Source organism: Pyrgilauda ruficollis, unplaced genomic scaffold (assembly GCF_017590135.1).
Source record: "Pyrgilauda ruficollis isolate IOZ18807 unplaced genomic scaffold, ASM1759013v1 scaffold25, whole genome shotgun sequence".
NCBI lineage: Eukaryota > Metazoa > Chordata > Aves > Passeriformes > Passeridae > Pyrgilauda > Pyrgilauda ruficollis.
Window position 1 is genome coordinate 1,976,867 of NW_024523822.1, and position 25,071 is coordinate 2,001,937.

A 25,071-nucleotide genomic window follows, 5' to 3' on the forward strand; every position below is an offset into this window, starting at 1 on the left:
TATTTTATCTCATTCTCACTCACTTTAGTGGTCCTAATATTAGCCTCCTAGATATCTTAGGTAGACTCTCTTCATCCTTTACCTTCTGAAGCTTCTAACCCACAATTCATTGCTATAGCTTTTTCCCCCTTCATTTAATTAACAGATGCACACTTCTCACTACTTTATTAGCCTGTTTTAGATTCAATGTTTTCTAAGCATCTAGTAAAACATCCTTTAACTGATTTCCCTTCAAAACTGAGTAGAAAAGGAATTTCTATACAGATGATTTTACTGAATGGCTTCCAAGTGATCTTTATAAAAAGGAACAAATAAATGCTGCTGATTAAACTTCATATTTATTATGTACAATCAAAGTCAATTCACAGTCATTTATACTTTATCAAAAGCAAGGTTTTAAATACACTACTGGTTATTTGGCTTCTTTCAATAATAGGTGTGATTCCAAATCCTTTTATAATTACTTCTAAAAATACTGCATCTATCATCTTTTTAAATGAACATTTTAGTTTTAGTAGTACAAGACCACCTGCACATAAAATTAAGTTTCCTGTACTTATGGAGTTAATCATCCTGTAATTGCAATTTGACAGCCCATAGCAAGCTATTTCTGCTGTGGCCACAGAGAAAACCAATTGATAAGTGGTTTGGGTTTTTTTGGTTTTTTTTTTCCAGCTCTCATCAAAATAGAATTGTCCTTTTTCTTCACTCTGCCCTTCCTAAATTGCAAGCAGCAATTTTAACCATCAAACACATCACTTTTTCTACCATGGGTGAGCAATACTATGCAGATCAACCATAAGCGTTTTCTCCTTCAAACTTTTTTCTTAATAAATGTTCTTAGAATTATTAATCAGTTTTTTTTGAGTAATATTTCCAGTATGTTGCATTTGTATTAGAAAGAAGCTGGGTATTTTTCTTTCTGCATATGTTTTATTAGAAATTCTACTTGGCTCTTCTCTGTTTACTTCAAGTCATTTTTATTTAAGGAAAATCTGTCATCTCTTTTCACCCTAAAATCAAGATGCTGGTTCATAAGAGGAAAACCCACTCCTTTTACACCACTTACCTAGTCAGCTAGCTCACTCTTATCATCATCTTTGTCCTCATTTGCTTATCAACAGAAGTGTCAGAAGACCACTTGGATCTGCAGAAACACTATGCCTTTTGTCATTTATACAAAAACGACAGTCTGTCTGTCTTGGATGGCTAGAAGTCTACACAGATATGTAATCTGTAGTATAACATCACCATGGCAATATAGCACTCCAAAACACACAGCACTTCCCATGCTACTCCTTCCCTACAAATCAAAGCAACTCATTCTTTTTGCTTTCTGTGCACAAGGCTTCTTTGGACTAAATTTGATGCAGATTGGCTATCTTATTTAGTGAAATCCAGTACTTCTCATCCTGATGTGGAATTCTATAAGACAATCTGTACAGCTCTCCACACACTGTTGTACAATCTCCCTGACACAGCAATAATACAGGAAGAAAATTGTAATTTTTATATAAGCTTGTGCAATTAAATTTGTAACTCGTACAATTCTTCATATTAAGACAAGTATTTTGGCAGAAAAACAAACTATGGCACATCCATTACAACTACCCACAGCTGCTTATGACATCACTGAAAGTAAGCTATTCTGTCGGGCATTTCTGCCTCACCATCACTTCTTCCTCCTAGAAGAAAAATATACTTTCATATTATAATGTATACAACTGGACCATTAAGAAAAAATATCCTGGGGTTAGCAGCAGAGCAAGAAACAAAAGGAAAGGAGGAAATTGTCTGAGAGGTGTGTGAATGACACAGAAGCAACATCTTAACTGAAGAAATAGGCACTGGCATTCAAAGACAACTGTCGAAAGCAAGTTGCCTGCATTAGCTAGCACTTGATTCTATCTCCATGGAATAATGCAGATGGAAAAGAAGAGGAGAGAGGGAAGAGAAAGCCAGAATGTGCTATGCTATTTAAATACTTCAGAAGAATTCTCTGCACACTTCCCCTATAACCACATTTATGACACTGTTTAAGAAGTTTTTTATTTGCTAGCTACTAAATTGACAAACAAGATTCAAGAACTGCTTACGTAATGCAAGCATGAGCACTGCAACATCTAGCCCTTGCATAGAATTAAATTAAGTTGCCTCTATGGAGACAGGATGTTTTCCTTACAATACCCAGTTCTGGCCACGTGACAGCCAGCAAGCTTGTCACACAAGTCAACCCTATGATAACCTAATCTTGTTTAGACTCTCTTAGCAGTGCACACATTTTAAGGGACAAACTAACTACTATTCCTTCTGTGTCCTAAAGGAAAAAAAAAAAAAAACATGTAACAAAGCAGGCCAGAATATGTTAATAAAAGTGCCTATGGGTCTGCGAATCATTTCAGTTATTGAGACAGCTTGTCCATAACCTCACCTACACTACAGGGAACACCAGGCTCACAGAACAATGAGTTCCCCAAGTGCATTGCCAAGATAAAATACATCTCATGCTGACTAGTTTAACCTTCACAGCTGAAACACCTGAGATATGTTTGAGCAGGCATTTCAAGCCAGAACTCGTCAAATATAACTAGGAAGGGGGAGAATTTGGGGCAGCATTTATTGCTACAAGGAGAAATGAATCAGCAAGTCAAGAGGGCTCACAGATTAAATATGCAAACCAGAGCTTATGTAAGAATCTTGGAACATGTCCAAAATAAAGAAGGCACAAGAATACTTAAGGGATAGGATACAGGGAATCCTTTTTAGTCAACACAGTTTTCTTTATTCAGGTGGAAGTCTTGATAGCAAGATAATGAAATAGAAATTTTCTTAACTAATATAATTACACAGCTTCAAAATTGCATCTTTAAATAAAGCATTGTCAGAAGACCAAATACACTCCAAATACATTGCAAAAGAAGCTGCTATACACTGTAAGAGTGAAGATTTCAGAGTCTTGTCAAATTCACCTATGAGGCAATTACAAAAAGTCTTTAAAAAAAAAGAACTCTGACAACTTTTAGTCTTATGTTTCTTTCATGTACTTTAGCTATTCTCAAGTAAAAACTTGTTTATGGTTTCTATTTCCATGTCATATTTCAGTACCTGTAAATACATGTTGATACATTACGTTCACTTTGCACCTAAGCATTTAATATTGTGCTTGCTATGAATTTAGCAGCTTGACAAAAACAGTGACTTTTCCAGAAACCTACTCATTACAAAGAGCTTTTGAGAAGCTGGAGAACACACACCAAATTGGCATTAAAAAGCCTCTATCCAAGATGATCACAAAACACAAAGAACACTTCTTACGTCTTTTGTAATGCCTACAGTAAATTTTTCATTACAACAAGCTTTACAATTCAGCTATTAAAGATATGTGTGCAGCCACAAGCTTATAAAACAGAATTTGCTTCACAATCCTGCTCTTTTTAGCAGGTAGAGATTTTCTTCCCCCAATAAAGACTCATTAATCAAAGCTGCTAATGAATCAACTGTTAGGAGTGAAAAGGGGACTAGACTTAAGAGCAAACTACTGCAAAGCAAGAAACAAACTCTAGATTTAAGCACACCATTTGAATTACTCCAGTAATACTGAAGTGTTTCCAAGTAAAAACAAGCAAATTCACAAAGAAACTAGGATTCTAAAACAATGTTCTAATTTAACATAAAATTATTAGCAACATTTAAATATGTATATTTGCCTATTATCTTACACATATTCAATGTTATTGAACAATATTAGTAGCATAAGAAAAAGAAAGAACCTCCTCTAAATCCAAGCTGTGCACTGCTGCCTGAACTCTTCCACTTTGTGGTTAGCTTGGCAGTAGCAGCTTATTAGAAGTCCCAGCCTATGCAGATGATAAAATTGTTTCTCTTTTGTGAGAATTTTTTCCACAATATCACTCTCCAGTCAGAGAATTATGAAAGAAATCTCCAAAGTTTAACAGAGAAAAACTGCACTTAAAATCCTGTAAACAAGGATCTACAGAAACAATCGTGAAGCCCTCACAAAGAACATCAAGCGCTTTATATATATACATATATATATATATATTTAGGATTTTCCTCTCAAAAAAAGAATATGCTCCACAAAATCTAACTTTTTTCATTAAAACTCACTCTTTCCCCATGAACTCATTTTCAAGAAAAAGTTCCTACACCTGGTACTGTCTTTTCACAATTTTACCTAATCTAAGTATCACAACTTCTCTATTTCCAAGCACATAATTTCAGCCATTATTAAACATTTAAAACATTATTTTTGCCATTAAAATATTTCCCCTCTCAAAAGTCAGTCATTTTCTATGGCTAGTCGTGGAATTTTCTTAACTAACTAGAATGCATTTTAACTACATTCTTGAATCAAAGCAAAGGATGGTGAGAGCAAAATTTAAAAAAAAAACAAACATTTGTTCAATGGTCCTTATTAGGACTAAGACAGTATATTATCCTACTCCAGTATCTACTGTAATCTATAAAAGATTTTTGTGGCACTTCAATTAGGGACAAAAATTGGACAACAAAAAAAAGCCCACATCATTCTAGTCAGTTTTTCCCTATTCTGCTATGACCCCTTTCTGAGCATCTATGTGCATCTGCTATTAAATAATGTGATGAAAAATAAATTTAAAAAAAAAATCCTTTCAGTCTTAGACCACCCTAAACATACCACTAACAAGTACACAGAACCACAACAGTATATAAAAAAAAAAAAAAAAGCTGACTTTGCCAAAACAAAACAAACAAACAAAAAATCCAAACAAACAAAACCACAAAAAAAAAACCCACAACCAAACAAAAACAAACAAACAAAAATATTACTCTAACCTTTCTCTACATAGAACAATAGCATCTACAATAGCTTATGCAGGGCAGAAATATTTGTTTGAAATTAACTTTATTTTTTGCACAAAACTACCTGAATACATTACCATAAAATGGGTTATGAATTCAAAGTAAGCAAATAATGCAAAAAAATAGAGCAGAAGCAATGGAAGTCAATCTACACAAGTGCTCACACAGAGCTGTACCAACTTTAAAATACAAACAGACCATGCTCTGTAACCCAAGCACAACAGACAGTGCCAATACAGTGAATACCCCCAGCACCCCTTGAGAGAAAACAAACAATTCACATTTCTTGTGCATCATCCCTACAAGTAATTATAACACAAATTCAGCAGTTAAAAATTTGTCATTTTTACATGTGAATAGGAGACGATATTAATAGCACACTTAAGAGTGTAACTGAAACAAAAAGTGTGCCAAAACATTTAGTTCCCTGTATCTCCTTTAACATATATGGACAGTCACCTACCCAAATCACTCCACCACTGCCAATTTACACCATAGGAGCCTGAGTCAGCTTCTCAGCTGGGACCACAGATTCACCAAGACGTCGAACAGTTTATTAAACTATCCACATGGATCTGTGAAAAAGAATTAAGAAGTATTTTCAAAATTATGGGTGCAAGTGGCCTTGCACAAAACTATGACAGTTTCAAATCCACACATTTACTTTGTTCTACACCAGAATCAAAAACAGACAACACAGAACCAGCAATATGTAGCTTACCACAACAATCACCACTCTATCAACATTAATTTTTGCTCTTTGTCAAATCTGAACATAATGCAATCAGAAAAGCAGTGTGTCAAAACACAGAAAAGGTAAAACTGGTTATGATCATCTCTTTCTATGGCAGCCAAAACTGAAACACATACATTACTAGCAAGCTAGAGTTCGGAACAGCTCCCTGTTATTTGTATGAATGGAGTCAATTATCAGATTAACAAAATGTAACCAAAACCAACAAGCAGTTATGTGCAGGACCTGGACTGCATGACCGAATGACTTCCTCTTTAAAGTTCTGGTGAATCTCAAGCATGTTCTCTGAAAGAGATTCTATACCACCCACACAGACACAAATGCTCCCACAGCCCTCATGGGGAAATCAAACTCACTGCAAAAAATGAGTCTTTAAAAAAGCTTCAGTTATTTTAACTGGACCTGCCAGATGCCTTTCATTTAGCTTAACATCATGTTTTACTTAAGGTCTGTAGCCACAGCTATTGGCAAGAGTGGAGACAGTTGCTTACAAGTAGCTGGATCTATTTCTCAGAAGCTTACTGCCTGGTGAGCTTTTGTGGAATATTGCCATACACTCTGAATGTTGAGAATACGAAGTTTTAATATGTGGTCCTGGCCAGTAGGCCAGAATAATGCAGCAAATCTAGGATGCATGTGAAACACACCCATGGCCCCATCTTGGTGACATTTGTTGAAGACAATTCAAATACAGTGCCAAAATACAGAAGAATGGTTTCTCATCTGTTTTTTAAACAGCTAATACATTTCACCCAATAAATTTCACTAATACATTTCACTAATAATAAATTTGGGTTTCTATGTTGATAAATGAAATCTTTCCTGAAAGAAGGTATTCTTCAGGAGATCAGATCCTGATTAGTTCTTAATACAAAGTCACAAAACCGAGTTTCATGATTCCTGGAATTTTTTATGACAAAGAGCAGCAACAGAATTGCCAAGAAAAATAAGTGTTTCTGCCACTGCCAGAACACTGTGAGATCTAATAAATCATGAAGCATCCATAGTAATACAGCTGTTTAACAGATCTTAGCTACCTTTTCCAAAACATTGGTTTTATCAGCTCACCAAGGTGCCATGGACACCCCAGCTAGAAACTCTGAAGGATGCCATGTTTGATGACTGCACTGCTACTTTCCTGGCTTTCTCAGGAATAAAAAAAATTGGGCTGCTGTCCCTTAAAGCAGTGGCTCTGAATTTTCCATCTAAATTTTTCCTCCTGCCTTCCCACCTATAACCAAAATTCTTGCATGGCTGAAAATACTAATGTAAGTATCACATTATATTAAGTTTGTATCTAGCCAGCAACTCCCTTCATACACACCCTGTTTAGGAACTGATGGTCTATGATGTAAAGCCTGGAATAGCTTTCTTAGCTCTTAACTAAGGAGAGCTGACTAACTTCCCTCTGTCTTATCTTGTGATCTTCCAGAGAAGATTCAGTTCAATTTGAGATGTAAATGGCATCTTTATAGATAAAGAATGGACTGTTGAATATGCTGTCTCTTCCAGACTACCTATTCAAGCTTGTACTACCTGGCATCCATGATACAAGTGCTCAGTAGTGATGTAGACTCCAAAAGTTAATAGTTGAGGAGGAGTAAGAACATAAGAATTTTACACATCATTATAAGAAAGACCTTTGACACTTCTCCTAATGCCAGTACTCCCCACAACAGGGTAACTTAGAAAGAAGAACTAAGGCTATGGTCTACTTCTGGCTTTTTCATTACCAGAAACTTGTAATTTTTAATTAAAACACACTACCTAATTAGTATCAACAAGCCAATCCAAATCAAACCCTTGAAGGGCAGGTCACTACAGGGAGAAGGATCCATATTATATTTGAGTTATAAACTCATTTCAGAACAGTTATGAACAGACAGAACTTTTCAGAACTAGACAGATTTGTGCTGTTGAATACCTCATCATCCATTGCAGACAATATGTTGAAGCTTTTGTGGCTGCAAAGACAATTAGGAGAAGAATCAATTTGGATTTTATTTCACTACCACACTTGTGAAAGCCATGCTGCATTTAAAAAAAATCACTTAAAAAAACCAGAACAATTTTTTCTATTTTACTGTATCTAGTCCCCTGTTACTGTAACTCCATTTTTTTCAATATATGACATGAATGATCAGGGTTTGCTTACCTACATAAAATTTCGTTGAAGTCCTGTGAAAATTTAGATGTGGTTAGTACTGCTACCAAGTACTTCAGAGTTTGCAAGAATGTATCCTAGAGCGTATGCTAAAATGACTGGTAATATTACATTATAAACCAGGGTTATCTATCACTTTGGCTAAGCTTACTGGAAAAAAGTTTCAGATGGAACACTGCAATGGACGCCACTTGCATTTTCACACAGAGCCAAGAATCATCACCTCACCACTATCTTAGCAATATAAGAGCAACTAATGATAGCAGTGAGTAATGCAAAAGATAGCTTAAAGCAGCAAAACTAATTTAGAAATCGAGTTTTAATATTGTAAAAAAGATTAGTTGAGATATTTACTAAGTCAGTTCTACTGTATCAGTAGATCTATGCATAAAATCTAACATTCTGATTTCACAATGAACAGGAAAAAAATCATTTAGTACCAAAGGATTCTCCCCCCTCCATTTTCTTCATCTACCATGACAAATTTAAAAATGCTGTTTAGAATTTTTTTTAAGCATAGTTTAGCTGAATCCAAAGTGCCAAATAAAAAAAATAGGAACTTATGAATATACGGGCATAATTACTAGCAGTGCACATACAAAATCCATACTTTAGCAATTACATTAATGCAGTTGGTCATGAACTGAAAAGAAAGCCTCCTCAGTTGCTTTCTGATAGGAAGTAAATGTTTTCTATATTTTTCCATTAAGCTGGACAAACAGAGGATGCATATATTTACAGGTAACATAAAAATTAGCCTATATTACAAGAAGTTGTTTTGATATGTACTTATTCTACTTAAAAAAAAAAACGGTAAGTGCTTAAACACACTTGACTACTTTTGTCAAAAGTGTTAAAAGACAATCTGATTATTAGAAGCCGGGTAATTAGCAGGAGAGGGCATCAACTAGAGATACACTGTGAGCTGAAGTACTTGATGTTGAGTAGCTGACTGATTTGTATGCAATCTTAACACTTAATTCTACATTGGATCCTAAGGTCTTCTCTAGATCAATGACTCAAGGGGAAGGGTAGGAAGAACCCACTCCAGCAGTACATAATAACCTCACTAAGCTCAGCTTCACTACTGGCTATTATTCCAGCATGCAAGACTCACAGATCAATATTCAAGTGTCAAGACTGATACCAGAAAACAGATGATCACAGCAGAGTGAGAACGAGTAATTTTTATGGATCTTTAAATACTGTCCCCCCCACCACCCCTGCTTATTTCAAGATACAGAGATATAAATAAAGGCAAATACACCCAAAAATTAGTGTTCAACTTGCATTCTAACCACACAGCAGAACAAATGTAAAAATACATAGTTATCTTTCACAGACCTTTTCTGCCCAACATTTTAAAACATATGCCAGATGCTCTGAAACTACATGCCAGTCCCTCAAAATCTGACTCTCCCCGCAAAAGCCCAAAACTGCAGCATCAAAAAAGGAAAAAAAAAATCTTTGTGTTTTAAGTGGAAAGAATGCAGGAGAAAGGCAATTCTAAAAACAGTAAAAGTGAATGCAGTTGATAATATTTTGGCCACACATTCACTTAGAGGGGGAGGAATTCATGCAAACATGAAACTGTACCAAAAAAATACATACTTGCCCTCAGGTTCAATTTCATTTTACCACACTCTAGATTCTTATTACAGATAGACTCTCAAAAATTAAATCACAAGTGAAGAAAACAAAAAAAGGTGCAATTTTTTCCATGCTCATTTGCAAGGTCAACAGAGACTTCAGTATCTTAATAACTAACTAGATTATGAATGTATTTAAGAAAAAAATCCTAGTATATTTTCAATCTGGGGGTGCAGGAAGGAAATGAAACTACCAAACTTTGCATCACATTTTCAAAATTCCAGTCCCAGAGAAATTAATATCATTATACTATTTACTCTCAAGAATGCAGAAGATCATAATTTATAAACTACCTTCAGGAAGAATTCACTACCTCCAAATCCTGCACAGCTTAATCCTTGCACTACATAATTTGAAAGAAAAAGCCTAATACATAAGTTAACTTCCCAATTATAATGTTTAAGAAAATTTGGGACTTAATATATTCTGAGATTTTTTTTTGTATCTTTGAACCCCAGAAAAATAAATTATCTTACAGCAAACACTATTTCCCCGGAAATGTTACATCAAATACTTATCAATCAACCAGAATGTAAGGTGTTGTCTTGCAGATTAAAGAGCAGGACATACAAATAGACAACTGCTGTCATGAGAAATAGCTTGACTGCTTAAGGATGTGTTGAGAACTATCCATTTGACACCTTAAGATTCCAGTAAGCAGGCAGCATACAGCTAAGCTATCAGAAGTAATTGCTACTAACACTGGTGCGCCTGGAGAAGGAAAAAGTCCTCACAACTCAATTTAAATGTTTTTCATGTGATGACTCTAAGAAGTGCCTTGTAGGGAGCAATTTAAACTCAGACAACAAGAAATACCTTTTAAACTCACTAGTGCTTTAACAGATCACTGCACTTTAGTCTCTCCAGAGAAGCAGACATAAGCACAGTATCAGTCTTAAAAAGTGGGTAACAGCACAAATCCCAGCTCTTTCTGTTCACTTCACGACCATGAGTGCCACCTCCTCTCTAAAATAGGGACTTGGCCCTTCTAGAAACAGGAGAAAGATCAGAAGCCACCTGCATTTCATGAGTGCAGTACAATCAATGAGGCCACTACACGTGGCTCCTCATTACAGACACACAGCACCTCCACACCCAGCCAGCAATCTTCCTAGAAGATTTGAGAATGATGAAGCTAAATGTCCTCACTTTTTCCATCCTCTGCCCTCTAATTTATCTTGCACTTTCAATCCCTTCGTGATTGAAAGTGATTCTATTCTGCCCATCTGAAATTGAAAAAGTAAAATACAGTAAAGGCATTGCACACTCTAAGTGACAGACATTTCTAAGTCCATCATTTTGTCATAAGACATAACATATGAACTTGTTTATTAATCATCCCAACTGCCCATCACCTGTCCATTCTCCACTCACACTAGCCTTGAGGTATAATCTGAAGGAATAGCATGCCACATTCAAATACTCTTGACCTACACATTTCAATCAAGAGATTGCTCTAGATAATGAAAAAAACAATGCCAGTGGAAATCCCAACAAACTAAAGAGGCTCGATATGTAAGTCTCAAAAGCAAGTGCTCTGAAACGAAGCCTTCTGGAGAAAAGGTCTTCACTGTTTCTTCTTTTCCATGGTTAGCCCCACTCCTGCAGCAATTAAAAACCATTTTACAGAGAAACATTTAATTCCCAGCCTACTGTCTCAAGTCTAAAAGTCAATCTGCTTATGGCAAGAAAAAATAAGAGAGATGGGAGGTGGTAGACTATAAATCTGTTGAGAAGAAGATGTAACTGCATAAGTATCCCAGTTTTTAACTGCACTTCTGACTTCTATGTATGTATTATCAAGGATCAAATCACTGATGATGAATAGCAACATTTATATTTATTGTGGGTAAGTGGAAGACTATTCCAAATCAGCAACTGGAACCCAAAAGGCAAGTCAATCTCCATCACGCAAAATTCAAACTACTGCCTACTATTTGCTTGATGCAGGAGTAATCCCTACTTTTCCCTCACACCTGCCTTTTATTAAAGCTAGGGTTTAGTAATCATACTGTAAGTCTAATCAGTAACTGATCCAAAAAGGCTAAACCTGAAAGACATTGAGGAGAATTTTTTTTCATTTAGATCAGTTTGCTCAACAACTCACTGACCTTCAGTGCTATGTCTCCACCTTCAACACCTTGCCTTCCTTCTGATGCAAAGAACCATACTGGAAGCGAAGAGGAAGTGTGCAAAGCAAATGCAGCAGAATGTAAGACTAGGCTTTGTAAATTAAAACTCTTTTAAAGTAAAGGTAATAACTTCATTATTACTGGTAATTTTTTTTTTTTAGTACAAAAAAAGATGTATCAAAAATATATGTAAGCATATTTTAATGCTCACATGTTTTAACAGCACATGTTGATGGCAAAATTCATTCATGTGTGTCACATTTATAATTTAGTCCACCTTGGATTCATAGTTTTAGTGGAGGAGGCAGGAGGGAAGAATTAAAAAAAATTAACCATGATAAATATCTACAGGCAACCATGAAGAAGCAAGGATACTCAGTGAATCCAGTGAACAGTTTTGTCCAGACACTGACTGCACCAGTACTTTTTTTACTCTACAAAACTGAAAGAAATATTCACAGGATGTGGTCTGAACTTCAAGACACTGTTGCTCAGCAAGTGCTGTGCATGTTTTTGCAACAAAAAGTCAATTACTTGCCCACAAAGCAATGCTTTAAATTTAAAAGAGACTTGAGGGAATGAGAATAAAGCACACAAAAGTATACAGACCATCATTCCCAACATGGTAAATTCAAAGTTTACATACACTTACTTTCTTTTAACCAAAGCAAAAACCATCTATAAATTCCAAAGTGACCAACAGAAGGAGGTGTTTTGCAAATGAGCACTACTGAGAGAAAGTCTCAGTTGTTCACTCTGGCCTAATATTAAGGTTAAAAAAACATTTAGAAAAATCTTGAATTAATATCAGCCTGCAACTCAAACCATAAATAGATACACTGAATAGATTTATAAAAATGTATATTTATATACACAACAGTGCCACTGATCTAGATGTATCTTTCACATGTCCTACTGTTATTAAAATGTAGTGAAGATACACAAAATGCAGTTCAAGCTTCCTAGAGTATCAGAAACTGCCACTTAACAGCCCATAATGCCCATAACTTAGAGCAGAATGCAACCAATTTCCAATCTTGACAGTAAAGGTGAATTTTCCTAAATCAAGTCCATGAAATAAATTTTCTAATAGCCTTCAGATGCTTGGATATAAAGCAAGGCTATGAATAAAACCAATCACTACACTGCACCCAAATTTCTCATCTAAATTCCTCTTCTACAGCCCCTCTACCAACATGATTAACTTAGAGCCACCACACCATGCACCTCAAAATCTTGATAAGAAGAAATAGAAACAGTTTTTTTTTCATTAAAAAGAATTCTTCCATGACGCTGTCTGCTGGCTTGCTCTCAAATCAACATTACCAAGGTCTTAGAGAGCCTTAAGAGAATGGACATAATCCAGAAGAAACCACAAGAAAGAATGAAACTAAAGTGTAACGGTCAATACACTTTTAAAAGTTACAACAGTTAGAAAAGTAGTTAATTAAATCAGAGTAAAATTAAGTTACAAAGTACCTCAAAAAGAAACAAAACAACCAAAGATAAAACAACTCAACTGTTTAACGGACCGGTATAAAATAGGTATTTACAACCAACAGCATAGGAAAATATTGGAAAAAAAATTTGGAATAAATGCCAAGGAGGGGAAAAAAAACCCTCTAGATTCCATAGCATTATTCATCTATTAAATCCAGACACGACATGTGCTTTGATGACAGTTGCATTTGGTTAAAGAGTGAGAAAAGACAATATATTATAACTCTTGTGTGTGTTGCAGTCTGCAATGTTTACATGTTCCAAAAGGCAAAACCCAAATTTTGTTTCAAGCTTATGCTTACTGGACAACTACATTAACACTATGATAGTAGCAAGTCCAACTTGAACACAAGTGTGTGAACTAATTTCCAAGTCTGTTTGAAAATCAATTCCTGCTACTCATGATGACATGGGCTAAAGTCCAAGTAAGACTGAGCTTGGTATTTCACACTGAAAATTTAAAAGAGACTTGAGGGACTTCAGCAAACCAGGCCAGACTGAATAGAATTAACACACAGGTCTAAGGTGCAGGGAGAAGAAGAACACCCACAGACACTCATCTGTAAACCTGAAGTACATTTCAGATACACTAAAGAACAAAAAGAAAACACAGAAAACATTTCTTTGTGTTACTACTTCTGATATTTCCTACAATTCAATAGCTACAGACCCCTCCTGTAGCCACTGATAGCTGGGAGACAGCTAATTCCAGAAACAATGGAATTAACTGTGCTTGAATAGGTAAGGCCTCTCTGTGGCTAACAGGACCACTACTCCTTCATGAAACACAAAATTTGGTGAATGAAGATAAACATCAAACTTCAAAAAAGAACAAAGGCTGAGGAGGAGGAAAGTTCACATGTATGTGAACATATGTCTATAGATTTTCTCATACCTATCCCAAACAAGGCTGAGATCAATCAAACTAACACACATCACAATCAGGGAAGGCAGCTGGACTGCCAGAATAAATACAAAGGCAAACAATAACCCAGCTGGCTTGAACCAAGATACAAACAGGCAAATCCAGAATTTGTCTCATCTCTCAGCAGACAAGCAAATCTTTAAATGGTAGTACCACTACCATTGGACAGTTAAAAATCTCAGGGACTGGAATTTAAACCAGAAAACAAATACCGCAGCACCTCCTTTTTCAGCTCAAGAGACATGAATGTATCATGCTTCCAACCCTGCTTTACAACAGATCTCTTACAATCACCCAAAAAAACTACAGCAGTTATGGCCTCTGCTACAGACTCTGCTTCATATTAAGCTACTTTATTGTTAAATGCTTGTTTTAAATAAATCTGTGCCTTCCACAACTGTGGAAGTAAAATATTTGCCCTCTCTTCTCTTTCAAGGACCTCTCATTTCTTACACAAGACTGAACAGCAATTAGGATGTTATGTAAGTTAATTTACTGAAGTTAATTTTTAACTTCCATTTCTAATCATAGTGATTGAAGAAAAAGAACAAACAAGAGAAAAATTACATTCAGAAAGAACAAGGAAAATTGCTTAAAATATATACACATTTCATTCCTCTGTCTTAAAATGTCTGTTAAATTATTTGAGATCTGAAATAATTTGTACAATATACTAGTTAGAAAGTAATCAGATGAAATTACAGCTTTTCGATATTTTTCTGTCTATGCACTTTTTAATACTTTTGCCTTCTAATGAGGAGAAATTAAAGTGAATTCCCACCTACTTTGCCAACATGGAATAAGCAACAAAATGCTTGGCCTTGGGCTTGTGTCTTTATAATAACAAAACCCTGCAATATTTTGAGCTATTAGTTGTAAATGTTCTTACTCCTTGAGAACTTGATGGAATTAAGACACTGAGCAGAAGCAAAATCCTTCATTGGTCATTTTTATCAACCATTGTTTTCTACCTGCATTATCAAGCAATTACATACTTCTCTCAGAGCTATAAAGAACACATACACTACTAGCCTTAAAAAACCAAACAAACAAAAAAACCCCAAACAAGTAAAACAAAAACCTCCACTGAATCAAAAAGAAATAGCTCACCCACCAAAAACTTGCATACTGTGCACAGACCTAGATATCCAGGAGGAAAATATAATTATTTTTTTCCTATTCCTTCACTCATTGATAGACTCCTGGTTTCAACTTCCAGCTATGGCATATATAAAACAAAGAAAAAATAGGGGATGGGGAAAACAAACAGTAGTGAAAATGCTAACAGTGTTAGTCAGCAATTGGTAGTTAATACCATCCTCAATACAAAAAGCTCTTTTTAAGCTCTTAACTCAGGAAATAAAATAGGTTTGAAAAACATAATTACCACATTCTGTTTCACATGACTATGGTATTTTTATTCATTTGACATATGCTGTTTCCTGAATCAATTTAATGTATTTTGGCATTCCAGAACAAAACTGCTCTCAGTGTTTGGCACTTCATGTACAATGCAGCCAGGAAGCCACTCCTTAAGACTATGCAACCATCTGCAGCAGACACCAAAGGTTTTTGACAAGCAAGCTGCACTGCTGTAAATATGCAGTATTTCAATATAAAAGAAAAGTTCTCATCTGTTAATCAGATTCTGCACATAATTGCCTGCAGATAAATTCAGGTGATCTGCAACATAAAACATGTCAGCACAGAAACCAAAAAGGGAAAAAAAAAATTTAAAAAAATACTCTTTCTTATCAGAAGGTTACTGATTATTTAAATGCTTACTAAATTGCATGGTCTACACATAAAAAAATCCAATCCCTGATGGTCTGCCTTACACACACTCTCCCTCAAAAATGTAATTCCCAGAATTCCTACCAAAAGCTAGGAAGGACCAAACAACAGAGGTCAGAGTAACACAGCAGGCACAGAACACTTGAGATACAAAGTAAGCAGATGTTGGGTACACAGGAGGGGAAAGAAGAACCACACTCAAAACCCTCTAGCTAGTAACTGCTTAGAAAAACAAATCCAGACAGGTTACATGATTCCATCTATGGTAACAGGAAGATAAATGGAAACATTTCATAGATCAGAGTTGAAAGGAAGTATGTGGAGATATGTATATTCATTTCCCACTTTGAATTTGGCAGATTTCAAAAAAATAGATCATACCAAAAACTACAAATAAACATGCAACACAACATCTGAAAAACTATACAGTGCACTTCCATTTTACTTTATAATTCCTCCTCCTTTAAAGAACACTTCCAAGTGTTACCAAGCCAGTTTGGTTTTTGCTCTTACATGTTTATTATAAAAGGGAGTACTAAAACCAGAAGGCTTTATTCATAATGCAGCTTTAAAAACAGTTTTACTTTAATACACCTTACTCACTCCAGTAAGGAGTGGCTAAAATAAGAAGTAGCCACCTTTTTTAAAAAAAGCAAAGGTTCAAAAACCAAAACAGAAAAAAGTTGTATTTTCGAGACTCTAAGCATCCTGTCCCTCTAGTTTATACAATAATTATGCTACATATTATCTCAATATTATTCTCAGCAGTTTTAAGGATTACTGTCCTGGACATATAAAGGAACCCCTGAAGCTGCTTACCTCTGTCTATTGTTTTTCTTTACACTAATTTTAACTGATACATAGATCCCAAAGCATGTCAATTTGTTGTTTGTAACAGTGATGCAGAAGAATTACTCCTGTCTGCACTGTCTGGGGTCCTTCCTAACTACAACACTCTTCACATCTTCCATGTGGGTAAGCACCATTACTCTTGTCCTCTATTTACTCAGCTTTTCTCTCACAATGCATGTTTAATTTTTGCCAACTCAATCTCGTTTCATTCCCAAGACAGTGATGAAACATTTGAGTCAGTATTTTTGTACTAATTTTTTTTCCTTTACTTAGTGTTGTGTTCCTCTAAGTGAATGGATGATGATTAAAGGAGAGCTGTTATTTGTATTTTACTCTATCAGACATTTTGCAAATCACATAAGCAACAGATACAAAAAAAACAGCAGAAGGCTATTCTTGAATAGCCTCTGAAGTATATTTGCCTCTTTAGATGGGGAAGAACAAGAGTGTAGCGCTTACAATAAAACTTCTATGAGTAACTTAGAATTTAGACAATTCTGTTTATGTACACTTTCTCTTAAAAATTTTGTCTTCAACAGGGATAATAATTCACTATTGGAAGCCAAAAACAAGCTTTTCACCTCATAGGAGATTTAAGATGAACTAAATGTCTGCTTTCTCATCAAAATGCTAATTATAGCCTCAAAACTGAATTCAAAGTTGATTTAATAATAACCAAACTTAAAGTGATACTTAACTTCTGACATCCTGTACTTACCAGCATGAGAAGAAAACAGAGGTACAATACTACTTCGACACTACCTAGTGCAAAAAGCGGGACACTGCAAAGCTGATTTGCTATTAACATGTCACCCTCTTTTCTCAAAATAGGAAAAGTGACTGAAGAGCACAATGCAGGAATTCCAGAAAATTTCATAGCTGTGACTTCAATTAATTTGAACAGTCCAATGCATATTTCAGACTTCTCAAAGATTAAAACCAAATTAATACAAAACTGGGGGAAAGGAGTAACATTCTGATTTTGAGGGAAAGTTATTCCTCAGCAGGTATTTCATGCTCTGAAGCTGAAATTTAAAATCTGAGAATTTAACACCTGTGGAAGGATGCGTGAGCTACAAATCTAAACTGAGCAAACATATATTTAAATTCAGTAGAAATAAGCAGGGACTCACTCCACAGACAAGAGAGTTTTTGTAAGAGGTTAAGGAACAATTTGTTGGTTCTTCATTGGTTAGTTCATGTAATGGGAGAAGCAAAGTAGGAAAGAGAAGAGAAAAATACTGATCAACAACATGTTTCTCTCCCACTCCGTAACACTTTCTTCTAACCTGCTCCATTGACAAGGCCATAATCTTTCCCTTGACATATCACCACCCGCTGGTGCAAAACCAATTCAGTAACTGATATCGTGAAAGACTACAGGATATTTGAAATGCTGACAATACATGTCCAATAGATCCCACAACTTCCCACAGAAATGTTTGCCTGCTTTACTGTCTTTCTCATAAGAAGAGCACTGCAAAACCACAGAATAATGCCAGGATCCTCAGCATTTCTTCTGCTTTATTTCAGTAAAGCAAAACAAAATAAATGCTCCCTGCAAAATTGATGAACTCACCCAGATAAATAAAAATGAAAAAGGAAATTAACCTCAAGTCTATTAAAATCAACTTTAAGTATATCTTGCTTTTCTAGTGCTTGTATTACTTATATTTTCATTTAGTTAGATGAAATACCTGGTACCGGACCAAAAACCTTAACATCTAAATCAACACACTGGAAGAACAGGATTGTCTAATAGTCACAGAAAGCCCACACCCCCACAAAACATTCAGGAAAACAAAACTCTCCTAAAAAACACGAGCAAGACGCACTATAGATAAACAGTATTATACTAAAATAGTAAAGCTCTGAAGGTTTTTTTCCCCCCATATCAAGGTTTCTGATCTTATCCATCTCGATCAGAGACAGATGGATGGACAAATTCTGAGTTCCAACTGATTCTCCCTCCCTGTCACATTCCGAAAAGATTGTTAAACATTTATTTCCATCCTTTTTCACATCTTCTTACTTTGAGCCTTTAATATTTGTTACTTTGTTTTTAACAGTTTCCCAACACCCATATGTGAACTAACAACAGTGACCTGACAAATGTCACAAGTAAAAGTAGGCTTGGTCCAAACAGTTTTCTAGCACTGCATGCTCAATTCCCTTTGCCTGTAACTCCTCCAAGAGGTCTAAAGAACTCATTAATTACTTGGAATAAATCACCCTGTATAAGTTGATTACAGCATAGCAGACATAGTATAAAGACCGAATAGGTATGAACCAGGAAGAAGGGAACTTTTGCATTTTCTCCCTCAGTGATTAATTTTATTGCCAATCCCCCAAAAATATAGACCAGTTCAGAAATTAAATAACCAACAGAGCTGCAGGGTTAGCACCACATATGATTTTGTGACCAGAAGTAACCCAAAATGAGTATGTTCTCCTAAAAGGAGCCAACTACCAACCTCACATTCCAGGCCACCACAGACTAACATGCCACAGCAAGCTAACATACCAGCAACAGGAGACTAGTGAACATTATCTGCTGTCTGCACGTTCACTGTTCCTCCTTCAAATAGACCCATCTCAAAGGCCAAAGTGGAACCTAAGTAAATTAAACATCTAAATATCATACTCAGTAGCACAAGCATGGAAAGCAAGCATTTACAAACCATTTAAGTCACAAATAATTTAGACTGCTATGCTGACACACTTTTCAGTCTAATTTTACTGAAAATACAGACCTCAGTCTTGTAAATACTACTGCAGCCAAGCTTTTTTTTTTTTGTTTTATTGCACCATGAGCATGCAGAAGCACATACAGATTTTTAAGCAGCATCTTTCCAGTGACAAAAAACCACTATAATTCCCAATAATAAATGTTCTCTGATACCCAGTTTCAAATATAAAAATCCATGTTATCTTCAGGGTTACCTGTAAGACAAAAGACCTGCAGTAACTTGATCAAATTGACAAATTGACTGATCTTCTAAATTATTATTTCTCCCCTCTGATAGAGTAATGCCAGGAAGACAACAGCCACATGGGGAAAAAGCAGTAGCTCTCAAACCTTAGCAGTCTATCAGAAGTCTTCTAGACAAGCCTGGAAACACCTTCTACCATTCAAACACTTACAGTGATATCTACAGTCATTCTAGATGACCAAACCTGTGAATGACATTCAATCATTTGGCACTGCATTTCAGATATTTCTGTAGATGCACTGATATAGCTCAATGCACTTATGTCCTCTCCTCTGCTTCTTAAAACTTGGAAGTTTTGGAACACATGTACTGAAAAACAACAAGGAAGGCAAAGAATGCTGAAGAAATAATTTCTGCAAATGTACTAATCACATACCCCATAGAATGGGACAAAGGAATAACATGAAACTTCTCTTCCATAACTGTCGTGAAAATGGAACCCCTTACACAGTTGCTACAGGAACTTCTCGTGCCAGCTTAGAGTTGAAAACAGGTGAGAAGACTCAAAACACAGCAGTAAAACTCAAAGCACATTACTTCAAAAAAACAGGACCGCGCTTTTGCATCTATCTTTAATGCAAAACCAGAATTTCAAATACTCTGAATTTATTTATTTATTGGGATTGGAGCTTTCCCCAGTAAGGAGAATAGACCCCTGGCCATTTTGCAGGAAAATACCACCCATTCCAAATTAATACTTAAATGATAAATGCTTCACTTCAAGTATTTGTAACTTTTACTAATACTTCAAACCATCTCTGAGCTTTTTTCATTCCTAAAGCTGGCCACAGACAACTGATACAAGAAGTAGCCTTTGAGCACTACAAGCTCACAGCAAGACAATTATACCCCAACCTATACAAACCATCTTACCTAGTAAGTTTGAGGCTTATAAGACTCAGTTATCTTCTGACATTATCTTCTGACAATTACCAGGATCTCCACAGCAACCAAGATTGTTCAGAGGGCCCTCAGACTCTGCTTAACCATCACTGTTTGTTCCTATGCATAGTGATCGCTTAGTGTCAAGTATGTACAAATTCCTTCCAAGAACAGAAAAAAAACGCATCTACTTTTTAACTTAAACTTTTAAACTTTTAACTTAAACTTTTTACCCTAGGCAGAACAGCTGCAATGCTGGTGCTCTCCAATGTAAGTACACTTCAGTTTGGTTTCATTTAGACCAAAGGTTTGTTCAGTTTTATTTCTCAATTATGAGAAGTTGCAATGTATTTTTGAAGGTGGAATTGCAGCCTGGTGTTGAAATATCACACTTCTGAATCCCTTTTACGGAAAGTACAAAGAGTAATAACTCAAACACCTGTACTGCAATTCAAGCATCAGAGAAACGAGTATCTTTTAAAAAGCTGACTTTGATGATGTTCCTTTGCATCCACTGAAATTCAGGACTAGGTCCAATCTGGGTCACCAAAACTGTTACCAAAATAAGAAACTCCTTACCAGCAAAGTAGCATTAAGAAGCAGGCATTCTTTATGTGGCTGGATGCACGAGAAGCTATCTCCTGCAAAATACTATGCACGCTGAGTACAGAAAAAGCTCCTGTTTATATACTATATTTTACATACATATTCATTGATTTCCTGGAATAAACACACATATGATAACCATTTCCCCAAAATCATTAACATATTTTCCCTCCACTTTCCACATGTGTCTTTCTGTCCTGGGGGCCTCTTTGGTGGTCCCTGGTGGTCAGCAACCCCAAAGTCATAGCTGACTGCTTGGGAACTGGTAAAAGTTGGCACAACTGGGCTGGTGGCTTTCCAGTTCTTCCTAAAGAATACACATTGTCTAGTTCCACAGGCCAGTGGTTTTTGAAGAATAAGCATTGTATTAGCCCTCCAGGTGCAAACAATTTTTCATCTAGCAACAATGAAGGCAAGCCAGCAGAAAAAGCCTAATTATCCTGAGATTACTATAAAAGAAAAATACTATTGATTCCATAACAACAATTTTTTCCATTTTAATTAGACAGAGATACATTAGGGAGATACATAAATCTCTCCCAAATCAGCATCCTTATTTTGAAATCTTACATTTTAAAGATTTAACTCAACATCCAAACACTTTTCTTAGTTTAATGTGAAATCTGTATTTCAGTGAAGTAACCATTTCACAACTAAAATAATCCTAAAAAAAGTCCCATTACCAACAGTTCAATACAGACTATTTACTACTCGAACTACCATCAATGTTTTCATTCTGATATGAAAAGTGTCTTTTGACACATTGTTGCACCTACTCAAAAGCTGACAAGGTAAAACAGCAATGTTTATAAATCTTCATTTTCCAGATGATCTTCATTTAAATATCTATTTCAAATGTCACCGTGAACACTTGCATGCTCACATAGGAATACTGTCTACTATTTTCATGTCCATATGAGTAACTCTTCTGCTTACTCCACTAGTAACTCATTTGGAAAAGGTTAGATTTCTAATTCCTCTAACTGGATTAAATGTCAGGCACTTCTTCAGCTGATCAGGTTATTCTATAGGGAGAATCTGCTGAAGATATGACATATCAACTATTTGATCTTTACATAACATTTTCCCAAAAATATTTTCCTTTTTGCTTTGGAGCAGGAAGGACAAAAACAAAACAAGAATGCAGAGCAGACAGACAGTGATTCATTACAGCCCTACCGGAAAGCACAGCTGACTAATTTGCTCCCATCCCCTTCTATTTCTAGGACCTACTGCTAACATTGAGGTATAATGTATGTTACACATGTGCAAGCCTTTCCTTAGCTTTGATCTTCCAAGCATGGCTCTTAATGACTGGGACTAAAGACTCTCAACAAATTCCACAGAGAACAAATCATAACACTGTTTTCTGAGACCACCAACTTAATACACTAATAAACTATCCTTAGTATTTTCTCCACAGAGCCCCCTTATCCACTCTATATGAACATGATGTGCAAATTCACACCCTACAGAGCTTTATGTTTACACTAAGCATTATCTACTGTGCAGCTTATGCATAAGACAGACCTATTCATATTTCACTAATATAATAATCAACTTAATGATAATCACATTCCATATTATGCCATATACTGCAACTTCCAGCTCTTTGATTGCAAGCATACCTCCTTAAAATTAGTGATGTTTACTCAAGCTTAATTTAATTCATGAATAAGAACCAGTCAGGTCAAAAGAACGTTTCCCCAAGCCATCAACACACAGCTATAAAAGTGCTGTTTCAAGCACATGAGCTACCATGTGTAAGGTTAAATAATTTTGTTCATAATAAGAATATCAATGTCAGACTGATTTTTAGCTGTGATTGTTGATCTCAAGAAAGAACACATCCCTTCATGTTACTACCAACTACCAATGACATAATGGCATTCAATGATATAACCATGAGCCATAAGCAGTACTGAATTACACTTTCATCATTAAAAAGGACCTTATCCATAGCTACCATGGTGACAAAACACTAGCGTAAAAAGTTGTGCCTCCACTACAAGGAACTATTCTTCTACATGGCATTGAAAAATATCAAGTGCATCATGAGAGACACAAAAGGCCTGAAAAGAAACAAAATTGCCTTGATTATGAACATACTGGTTTACAACTAAATTTGTCATGCACGGCTACAACTCCTCACCCTCCCCTCAAGAATCTCAAGTCATTATTGGGACTGAAACACTGCTCTGGAAAGGGATGGTTCTTTGTAAAAGGATTACTCTATTCAGACTTTCTGCCAAGCATCAGCCACATAAGGAAAGCAAAGTTCACTGCCATTTATTTTGCCCAGATCTTTCTGATGCCTAAGAATAAACCTTACTGCTGCCTGGAAAGGTAAGTCTGTAAATTGCAAGTCAAATAATTTATTTGTTATCCACCACTGAACCTGCTGTAGGCATTTATATGTTAAGTATATCAAGCAGATCGAGTTGGATTATTTTTTCTTAAATCACTAAATTACTCCACGATGTTAAAGAACTACCTATGTAAGTGTTAAAAATTTTGCATGGAAATTACTTTGTCCAAGACTCCCAAATACCAATACATATCACACATTCGCAAGACTGAAGCATACACATCCTATCCGACCAACATGTTGCTTCTGAGTTTGACAAACAGGAACAAACATTCCAGAGCTACGGTTTCTACCTTGTTGTAAACATTCACAATATGAGAAACCCCTTGCCTTCACAAAAGAACTAACCTATAATTGTCTCTCTGATACATGAGAAATAAATGTGCATCTAGTTAGTTGGTGTAACAAGCACTAGAGGTACAAAATCTTACACTAAAACTTCACTTTTAATTTGCCCTTCAACAGCTTCAGAAAGGAGTTCTTTCAAAAGGAAAGTGGTCACCAAAACCAAACAAGGCTACATTAACAGCTTCAATTGTACGCACTTGAAAGAAGTCAGATAACTAGCTATCTGTTTTGGTTTTGTTCTATATTTTATTTTAAATTAAGGTTCTTAAGATGAACTTTGTCAGAATCAAAATGCAGGACAGACCTCTGCTATATAAAACAAGCAGTCCAACTCGTCGGTTTGAGAACAGAGAAGGTAAAGGGGAAGAAGATGAGTGACTGCAGCAGTCGAAGATGGAAAAACTGCGACATTTACAGATGACCAAGAGGGCATATTTTTATAAAGAAACTTAAGAGCAACCCTGAAGAAGCCCGGCCAGACACTAACTGATATTCCAGAAAACAAGGTAGACATAAGCACGAAGCCTAAAGAGCTTGCGATGAAATAAAATATATTACCTCCTTTACGACTTTCTCATTTCCCGATAAGTTAATTGTACTTGCAGGGTTACCAAACGTTTTGGAAGGGAGGGAGCTGAAGAAGCAGTTACGCAGTCAAGCAGTTTCAGCTCAGTGCCTTCTCGGACCGAACAAAGAAACTTCTGTGTCCGATGAGATTAAAAACTTTCGGTCTCCTTCCCTGCCTCCATGAAACCAGCGCCTCGGTTCACACATTCAGGCGAGACGGGGAGAAATACAATGAGCAGCTAAACTGTGCAGGCCAAGGCGGAAAACAGAGACAAAATATAAAGGCCAAAAACAGGATATAAAACGAAGCCTGAACTCCTTGCTTTTTTCTCCACCCCCTTCCCAGAGGAAGGATTTTTCTGTTGTTTTTGTTCCTGCAGATCCCAAGGCTTCCCTATTTACCTTAGCTGTCGGGGCGTCTAAACCAGATCCAGCAGGCAGGAGTTTCTTCCGACCCCAAGTTAAATCCAATCGAGTTTTCTTCTTCAGGGAGAAAGAGGGCCGAGAACGGGGAGAGGAGGAGAAGGAATGTTAGCAGCTTTCAGCGAGGACGAGGGAGCTCGTGCACACGGGGAGAGGGCACCAGAGCAGCCGGGCTCCTCCCGGCCCCCGCCGAGGTCTGCCCCGCGGCCGGCCCCACGTCGCGCCGGCCCCGCCCGGCGGCGACACCGCA

The 25,071-nt window shown here is 36.3% G+C and overlaps 1 protein-coding gene across 3 annotated transcripts in view; it reads right to left on the reverse strand.

The window, feature by feature from the left end:
* The window catches only part of ERBIN (erbb2 interacting protein), a 117,571-nt gene that overhangs the window by 91,799 nt on the left and 701 nt on the right, over nucleotides 1-25,071 (reverse strand). The window contains exons 2-3 of one of the 3 annotated variants that reach the window (XM_041470575.1): nucleotides 24,801-24,881; nucleotides 5,327-5,438 (exon numbers count right to left, since the gene is read on the reverse strand). The gene's annotated coding sequence lies outside the window, so the exon portion shown is untranslated. Of the gene's footprint in view, nucleotides 1-5,326; nucleotides 5,439-24,800; nucleotides 25,028-25,071 lie in introns of those variants that run through there. The other 2 variants (XM_041470576.1, XM_041470579.1) reach the window with 2 other exon arrangements.